Source organism: Triticum aestivum, chromosome 4A (assembly GCF_018294505.1).
Source record: "Triticum aestivum cultivar Chinese Spring chromosome 4A, IWGSC CS RefSeq v2.1, whole genome shotgun sequence".
Lineage (NCBI taxonomy): Eukaryota > Viridiplantae > Streptophyta > Magnoliopsida > Poales > Poaceae > Triticum > Triticum aestivum.
In genome coordinates this window covers 281,090,102-281,099,707 of record NC_057803.1, presented here as the reverse complement: position 1 = coordinate 281,099,707, position 9,606 = coordinate 281,090,102, and positions in this window count along the sequence as shown.

Genomic DNA, 9,606 nt, shown 5'->3' with positions numbered 1-9,606 from the left:
GAGAGACGGGTTCCCATAGCATTTTGGAAACTTTCCCAAAATCGAGAGGTGAAAAGACTTCCTCGATCCGAGTTAATTTCCAAAGGAACACCATGGAGAGACACTATCCGGGAGATGTATAAGTCTGCCAATTGACTAGCGGTTATACTCTCACGAACAGGTAGGAAATGGGCTACTTTGGAAAGACGATCGACAACGACGAAGATAGCATTATTCCCTCTCTTGGTCCTGGGAAAACCGGTAATGAAATCCATACCAATTTTATCCCATTTCCATTCAGGAATAGCTAAGGGTTGAAGGGTGCCAGCAGGCCGTTGATGCTCTGCTTTTACACGACGACAAACGTCGCAATTAGCAATATACTGAGCAATTTCTCTCTTCATCCTAGTCCACCAGAACCTCTGGCGTAGGTCCTGATACATCTTAGTACTACCGGGATGAATGGTGAGAGGAGATTCATGAGCCTCCTTAAGGATCAATCACCTCAGGTTTCGCACTTTGGTAACCACTAGTCGATTCCCGAAGTATACGACCCCTTGATCATTAATGGAGAAACAATTCGCAATTCCTTTCTTGATGTTTCTCTTGATGCGGGAGATTCCCGGATCTACCTTCTGTGCCTTGACGATCTGGTCCGTAAGGGTAGGTTTCGCCACCAAGGTGGAAAGAAAACCTTGAGGAACAATGTGAAGGTTAAGCTTCCGAAATTCCTCATGGAGAAGCGGTTGACTTTGTTGTAACATTAGGTTGTTACAATAAGATTTACGACTTAGCGCATCAGCCATGACGTTGGCTTTCCCTGGGGTGTAAGTTATTCCTAAGTCGAAATCTGTGATCAACTCAACCCAACGTCTTTGCCTGAGATTCAAACCCGGTTGGGTGAAAATGTACTTCAGACTTTGGTGATCAGTGAATATTTCGCAACGGTTACCGAGGAGGTAATGTCGCCAGGTCTTAAGTGCATAGACTACGGCTGCAAGCTCTAGATCATGAGTAGGATAATTCTCCTCATGTGGGTGCAATTGCCGTGAAGCGTAAGCAATTACATGTCGATCTTGCATGAGAATGCAACCTAATCCTTGTCGCGAGGCGTCGCAGTAGATAACAAAGTCCTTAGAGAAGTCTGGCGGTACCAGTACGGGAGCAGAAGTCAGGCGTCTTTTCAGTTCCTGAAAGCTGTGCTCACATTGTGGAGTCCATTCGAACTTTTTATCTTTCTTGAGGAGTTCGGTTAGAGGTTTAGCAACTTTGGAGAAGTTCTCGACAAAGCGACGACAATAGCTCGCTAAGCCCAGAAAACTCCGAACTTGCTTGACCGATTCAGGTGGAGTCCAATTAAGGACGGCTTGAACTCGCTCAGGGTTAACAGCAATACCTTTACCAGATATTACATGACCCAGATAGGTCACTTCCGACAACCAGAATTCACATTTAGAAAATTTGGCATAAAGGCGATGCTCTCGAACTTTCTTCAACACTAGCCTTAGATGTTCGGCATGTTCCTCCTCGTTCTTGGAGTAGATGAGTATATCATCGAGATAAACTACGACGAATTTATCCAAATACTCCATGAAGATTGAGTTCATTAACCGAGAAAAGGTGGCTGGAGCGTTGGTTAAACTGAAGGACATGACGGTGTACTCGTATTGGCCATAACGAGTAACAAAGGCCGTTTTAGGAATGTCCCCGTTTCTGATTTTGATTTGATGGTAGCCCAACCTCAAATCCATCTTGGAGAAGACTGAGGATCCAGCAAGCTGATCATACAGGTCGTTGATCCTGGGGAGCGGATATTTGTTCTTGATTGTGACCAAATTGACAGGTCGATAATCTACAACCATCCGGTCCGTACCATCCTTCTTCTTGACGAATAGGACGGGGCAAGCCCACGGAGATGAACTAGGTCAGATGAAACCCTTTTTCAAGGACTCATCGAGTTGTTTCTTAAGCCCGGCTAGTTCTAGTGGTGCCATCTTATAGCGTCTTCTAGCAATCGGAACGGTTCCTGGGATGAGGTCTATTACGAACTCAACATCCCTGTCAGGTGGAACACCTGGCAATTCCTCTGGGAAGACATCCGGGAAGTCACGGACTACCAGAACATCCTCAAGGTCTGGCAAAGGGCTGGCGTTAAGAGAATATAATTGTCGCTCGGCTAACCGGGTCAAGACATTGACTATCTTGCCCGAAGGATGAGTGAGTTGGACAGTCCTAGAGAAGCAATCAATTTTGGCATGATGAGCTGAAATCCAGTCCATACCCAAAATGATATTAATATCTGAAAATTTGAGAGCTATCAAAGATGCAAGGAAAACAAGTCTGTTGATTTGGATTTCATTTCCATAACTTACCCTGGAGGTCTGCCATCTAGAACCGGGAGTAGAAATTTCCATAGTGGATGGCATGTCATAGAATGCGGTGTTATGAAAACGAGCATAGTTCTCGGATATAAATGAATGAGAGGCTCCTGTATCGAAAAGAACAGATGCCGGGTGGCAATTAACAAGGAGCGTACCGAGAACGACGTTGGGATCCTCTTGAGCTTCTTCGGCAGAGATACAGTTGACATGGCGACGTGTAGCGGTGGCCGGCTTGGCGTGGAACACTTTCCCTGTCGGCTTGCCACGGCTAACAGCTTTAGCAGATTGGTTGGGGTTGGTCTGGGGACACTCACGCATATAGTGGCCAGATTCCCCACACTTGAAACAAGTCACGGAACTGGTACGTGGAGGAGCATTGTTGGTTGGACCCCCATAGGGCTTGGCTGGTGCAGACTGTTGAACGGGCGAGGCGCCTGGAAGGATGGCCTCGGTGTGAACCTAGGTGGCAGGGCAGTGTTGGGCACCCACACGCGGCGCTTCTGAGGACCCGCACCGGATGAGGAACCCATGTCACGGCCATGCTTGCGTGTTGCGTCATAATCAGTCTGACCAGTCTCAGCACTGATGGCCTTGTTAACAAGTTTCTGAAAAGATGTGCACTCATGCAGACGGAGGTCGCAGCGAAGCTCAGGACTAAGTCCCTTACGGAACCTTGCTTGCTTCTTGGCATCAGTAGAAACTTCCTCAGTTGCATATCGTGCAAGGTTACCAAACTCCCTGCTCTAAGCATCCACAGAGAGTCGGCCCTGAGAGAAACTGCAAAATTCCTCACGTTTACGGTCCATGAGACCCTCCGGAATGTGATGTTCACGGAAAGCCTCGCTGAATTCAGCCCAAGTAGTGACATGGCCCGCTGGGCGCATAGCTCCATAATTCTCCCACCATAGACTGGCGGGGCCTTCAAGATGATATGCAGCAAAGGTGACCTTGTCAGCCTCAGCTACCAGCGCGGAACGCAACTTGTGGGAGATACTGCGAAGCCAGTCATCAGCGTCGAGAGGCTCGACGGAGTGGTGGAACGTGGGTGGATGTAACTTGATAAAATCACTGAGTGACACCACGTTAGTCCTCTGATGGTGTGCTGTGTTCTGTTCAATAAGCTCCAACAAACGGTTGGTCTCCCGCTTGTTTCTTTCGGCTTCCATCATAACCTCGGCTAGGGAAGGAGGATGAGGCAGATTTGCATTCCTGACTTCACTGCCTTCGGCCTGCTCTTGAGGAGCAGGGTTAGTGCGCGTGTTGACCATCCTAGGTAAACAAGACAATGATTTAGTCAGGATGATAAAATTCTGACATAGGATACAGAATGTAAGGAATAACTCGGAATGCAAGATGATCATCCGTATGACATGGTAGATACAGAAACTGCTTCTTTATTCCATCGTCATACACACCATACAGGGTTTAGTACAAGACCAAACAAAGTACTATTACGGTGAAAAGAGGATTACATCTCATCGGAGGCATTCCCAGCTCCTATACATTATTTTTCTACACCTCCGGAAGGCGATACAGCTAGGTCATATCCCACGAGTCACGCAGGACGATAAACGACACAGCTAACACGAACTAGTGATACTACCACTAACTCAGACCGATCCGTAGTAGTCCTCGTAGAAGTCACCTCCATAGCCTGGAAGCTCAACATGATCATCCGGAAACAGACGATCTCGCGGAGCTTGTGGACCATAGGGGCTAGGATGAGGTCTTGGACCAACAAACGGTGGCCTGCGGGGACCGCGAGGTGGGGTGATGCCTCCTACATCACGCCAACCCATCACGTCTGGCAGAGCAGATCTCACAGGCTAGAGATCGCGCATATCTGAATATCCAGCTTGCACCGCCGGTGCAAACCAAGTCAATGTGGCCCAGTGGTCAGCACGGGTATTGAAGAGCTCTAACCTCAAGGCCCGATTTTCACGGTCCTTATCCTTGAGCATCTCAGCAGTGGTGCGAGTCCGTGAATCCTCCTGGGTAGGGTCAGCATAGATAGCCTGGAGATACCCTTGTGCTCCCGGAAGTGATCCTGGCATATACCGGAAATCAGAGTCCCGAGATAGGCCAGACCTGACTCGCATGATGGTCATCATAGAGTAGGCGGCGTCCTGCACAGCCATCTCAATAGTAACCCCGAGTCCATAGGAGCAGTGAAGGGGCTCGGTGGACCCAGGATAAGATGGAAATATCCTGACAGTGCAGAGATACTGGCTTTGATTAAAGTCTCGGAATTGCTCTTCGACCGTGTACTCAGGATACCAACGGTATCCAGCCTCAGTCATTACCCTGACCAACATGGCAGTATGGCCGGGTACATCTAGGCATCAAGTCAGGCGAACCACTTGATTGAGGTCGCGAGTGGCCATCTGAAAGCACAATCATAATGCAAAGGCATTAGAATTTCTAGCAAAATTTCGGCAGCATAACAGCTGTAAATGCTCAAGAAGGATTTTGAGACATTTGACAAAGGATTTCATACACACTCAACATCATCGTATCAAAGTTCTGAATCCATCCTAACAACATAACGTGGTAGTAGAACTGAACTAGGCTTGTATCCATCAACCCTATAAGGTACTACTAATTAGTAACACGTGATCCTGATAGAGAGAATAGATCCTAATTCCTTAACCCCCGGTGGAAGAATAGACTGACTCAGATCAGAATGTCATAAGATAAAGGAGTAAAAAGAGCCTTACGTTCCACCCACAAACAATTCCCCTACATATAACTAAAGAATTTCTAGACTCAACATCGACCAGTTTGGCTTGGAGAACCTACAGGCAGTCCGGCTCTGATGCCAACGCTGTCAGGACCCCGACTCGATGTCACATCGATCTAGCCGGTAACACCTCATATCACTTTGCGGCCTCACGAACGGTATCCCCACGGGTGTCGCCTTACCTTTGCCCGGGACCGTTTGCGCCTTTTGGCTCACGTATATGATAGTGTCGCTAGCATCCATATGATAAGGAGCCCGGGCTGACATGACTAGCCGTAAACCCAAAGTGGCACAGACTTACAGGGACAGGCATCCATGACCCAGCTTCGAACGTGTCGGTCATCAACAAGTGGGTCCGGGCTGTAGCACTGGGCTAGCAGGACTCCGGTAAACCGGGCTGTAGCGGGCTAACAGGACTCCGGTACTCAATGCGTGACATTTCCCCGAAGGGACAGACACCGGAACGAAGAAGGACACATGCCGGCCAGCCTAAGTGTTCCAGAGCAGTAGCAAGCTACCATGGCTCAGCGGTAACACTAGGAGACATTTCCCGGTAAGAGAGGCTACTAAAGATAAACAACTAGATAGTCAGATCCCACACATACCAAGCATTTCAATCATACACACAATATGCTCGATATGTGCAAATACAACAAGGCATCACAACATGACTCTACGACACAAGTACTTTATTTAAGGCTCAGAGAGCCATACATAACATACACAAAGGTACGGGTCACACGACCCAGCATTCAAGTCGTACAGTCATACAAACTAGCAGCGGAAGTAACTTGTCTGAGTACAGACAACTAGAAAAATAGAAGAGGCTTGGAAAGCCTAGCTATACTACGAGGTCCTTCACAAGCTCAGGATCACCACCTGGGCCTTAGCCTACTCATTGATGTCAACGTCTACGTAGAACCCATCAGAAGGGGTTGCAGCGTCTTCTGTAAAAATGTAAATTATAGCAACATGAGTACAAAGGTACTCAGCAAGACTTACATCAGATCCTACATACATGCATATTATCAAGAAGGGTTGGTGGAGTTATTGCAGCAAGCCAGCTTTGACTCTTGGCTAGGCTAACCTACGAGACTCCAACTTGAAATGGTTTTGCGTACACGAGTCCACTACCCACCAATTCAATACACTACCGAGGATCCACCTCCGTCTTCCTACGGAAGAGCCATCCTCGGCACTCACACTTATCTTGAGGCTTTTAGTAGTTTCCATTTACTTGTCTATGAACTGTATAGGCAACCAAGTAGTCCTTTACAAACGCTGTCAGGACCCCGACTCGATGTCACATCGATCTAGCTTGTAACACCTCATATCACTTTGCGGCCTCACGCACGGTATCCCCACGGGTGTCGCCTTACCTTTGCCCGGGACCGTTTGCGCCTTTTGGCTCACGTATATGATAGTGTCGCTAGCATCAATATGATAAGGAGCCCGGGCTGACATGACTAGTCGTAAACCCAAAGTGGCACAGGCTTACAGGGACAGGCATCCATGACCCAGCAACGAACGTGTCGGTCATCAGCAAGTGGGTCCGGGCTGTAGCACTGGGCTAGCAGGACTCCGGTAAACCGGGCTGTAGCGGGCTAGCAGGACTCCGGTACTCAATGCGTGACATTTCCCCGAAGGGACAGACACAGGAACGAAGAAGGACACATGCCGGCCAGCCTAAGTGTTCCAGAGCAGTAGCAAGCTACCATGGCTCAGTGGTAACACTAGGAGACATTTCCCGGTAAGAGAGGCTACTAAGGATAAACAAATAGATAGTCAGATCCCACACATACCAAGCATTTCAATCATACACACAATATGCTCGATATGTGCAAACACAACAAGGCATCACAACATGACTCTATGACACAAGTACTTTATTTAAGGCTCAGAGAGCCATACATAACATACACAAAGGTACGGGTCACACGACCCAGCATTCAAGTCATACAGTCATACAAACCAGCAGCGGAAGTAACTTGTCTGAGTACAGACAACTAGAAAAATAAAAGAGGCTTGGAAAGCCTAGCTATACTACGTGGTCCTTCACAAGCTCAGGATCACCACCTGGGCCTTAGCCTACTCATTGATGTCAACGTCTACGTAGAACCCATCAGAAGGGGTTGCAGCGTCTTCTGTAAAAATGTAAATTATAGCAACATGAGTACAAAGGTACTCAGCAAGACTTACATCAGATCCTACATACATGCATATTATCAAGAAGGGTTGGTGGAGTTATTGCAGCAAGCCAGCTTTGACTCTTGGCTAGGCTAACCTACGAGACTCCAACTTGAAATGGTTTGCGCACACGAGTCCGCTACTCACCACTTCAATACACTACCGAGGATTCACCTCCGTCTTCCTGCGGAAGAGCCCTCCTCGGCACTCACACTTATCTTGAGTCTTTTAGTAGTTTCCGTTTACTTGTCTATGAACTGTATAGGCAACCAAGTAGTCCTTTACCGCGGACGCGGCTATTCGACTAGATCATGATAACCCTGCAGGGGTGTACTTCTTCATACACGCTCTCACCACTTACCGTCGTTTACACGACATGTACTCGGCAACCTTCAAGCGGAAGCCCAACGTGGGTGTCGGCCACGACCTACCTAATCACCTAAGCCTCCAGTCCAGGTTTATCGCCTATCCAGGTTCCATCCGTAGGGAGTCCGGCCGAGGTTTCCCATACGGCCCCGAACGATGTGAACAGGGTTCCCGAGATACCTAACGGGTATCCGGTACACCCGGCCACGTACCTACCGCATCACAGCCCACCCCTACGGTCAGCACTGTCCACGGCCTCCAGTAGGCTACAAACACCAGAAACTACTTGCAACTCCTGGACGGAGAACTAGGGTGAATAAGAAGCCGAGAGGGTCCATTGGTATCGGGCCCAATGCATGGTAGTAGCTGATTCTTAAATCACACATACAGATCTCAGTGCTTAAGGTCGGCTTCAATGAAACAACCCACCATGTACTCCTACATGGCCTCTCATCGATACCTTTACCAAATCGTGTTCACCACACCACTCTCATTACCGACATAATCATTTCACTCTAGCCCATCACCCAGATGAACCAGACCTAACACGACTCTAAGCATAGCAGGCATAGCAAGGTAGGAACAACACATACATATGGCTCAATCAACTCCTACACATGCTAGTGGGTTTCATCTAGTTACTGTGGCAATGACAGGTCATGCAGAGGAAGTGGGTTCAACTACCGTAGCACACAGCAGTTTGAAACGCGTTGTCTTAATGCAGTAAAAGAGAGCAGGAGCGAGAACATGGGATTGTATCGATATGATCAAATGGTTGGTTGCTTGCCTGATGGTTCGATGCACTGATACGGTTCTTCGTTAGGGTAATCACGATACTCCTCGGAGGCAGAACCTGCCGCAAAGAACACCAATACACAACCATCACCAAACAATGTGCATCAATATGATGCATGCATGAAACATAGCAATATGAGTGTGTTGGGCTAATGCAACTAAGACCAGAAGGGTTTGAACCAATTTGAATCAAAGATTCAAATTTCAAACTCAAACATGGCCCTTTAAAGTGTTTTTCCTTGTTATGTATTAAACATCAGGTTAACTTGTTTAATCATGCATGAAAATAGTACAGATGGATAGATTGGATTTTTCTGATCATTTTTCATATATAATTTGTCTGATTTGGAGTTACAGAATAAAAGTTATGAATTTTTAAAGTTTAAACTATATTCTGGAATTTCCTATATTAGATTAATTCAAGAAAATCAATTATTGCGTCAGCCTGACGTCAGTGTGATGTCAGCAGGTCAACGGAACATGTCCAGGTCAAACTTGACAGTGGGTCCCGCGTGTCAGGGTGATTAATTTAATTAAAGTTTAAATAAAACTAAACCTGTTTAATTAACAGGGCTGGGCCCCACCTGTCATTGACTCAGGGGAGTCAACCAGGGCCCACCCGTGGTCAAACCCGGGTCGGCTGCACCGGCGTTTAGCCGCCGGCGGGCCCGACGCGGCGGCGGAAGTGGTTTTGGCTGTTTCGGCCACCAAATGGGTCGCGGAGACCACCGGAGTGGAGCTGAGGACGAGCCGCAGCTCTTGGTGGAGTCCGTTGGGGTCGGGGTGGCCGGAGTTGGCGCCGGCGACGACTTTGGCGGCCACCGGGGTTCGGCCAAAGACGAACTTGACGCTAGAGGGGTCAGTGAGGCACGGGGAGTAGCTAGCTAGGTGCTACGTGACACGGTGAGTATGATGGACACCGTGGAGTGGTCGGAGGGTGACCGGGAGCACGTCGGCGACGAGCTCCATGGCGGTGGGTGCGGTTGAGCTCCGGGAGGTCGCTACACGGCTCGGGAGCAAGAAAAGGAGGGGGGAAAAGATGGCTAAGCTCACAGTGAGTGCGACGAAGCCCTTGGTGCGGCCGGAGATGGACCGGAGCGACGACGGCGTTGAAGGGGATCTCCGGCGACGGCGGTTCGGGCGAGGTCGTTGCGGTGG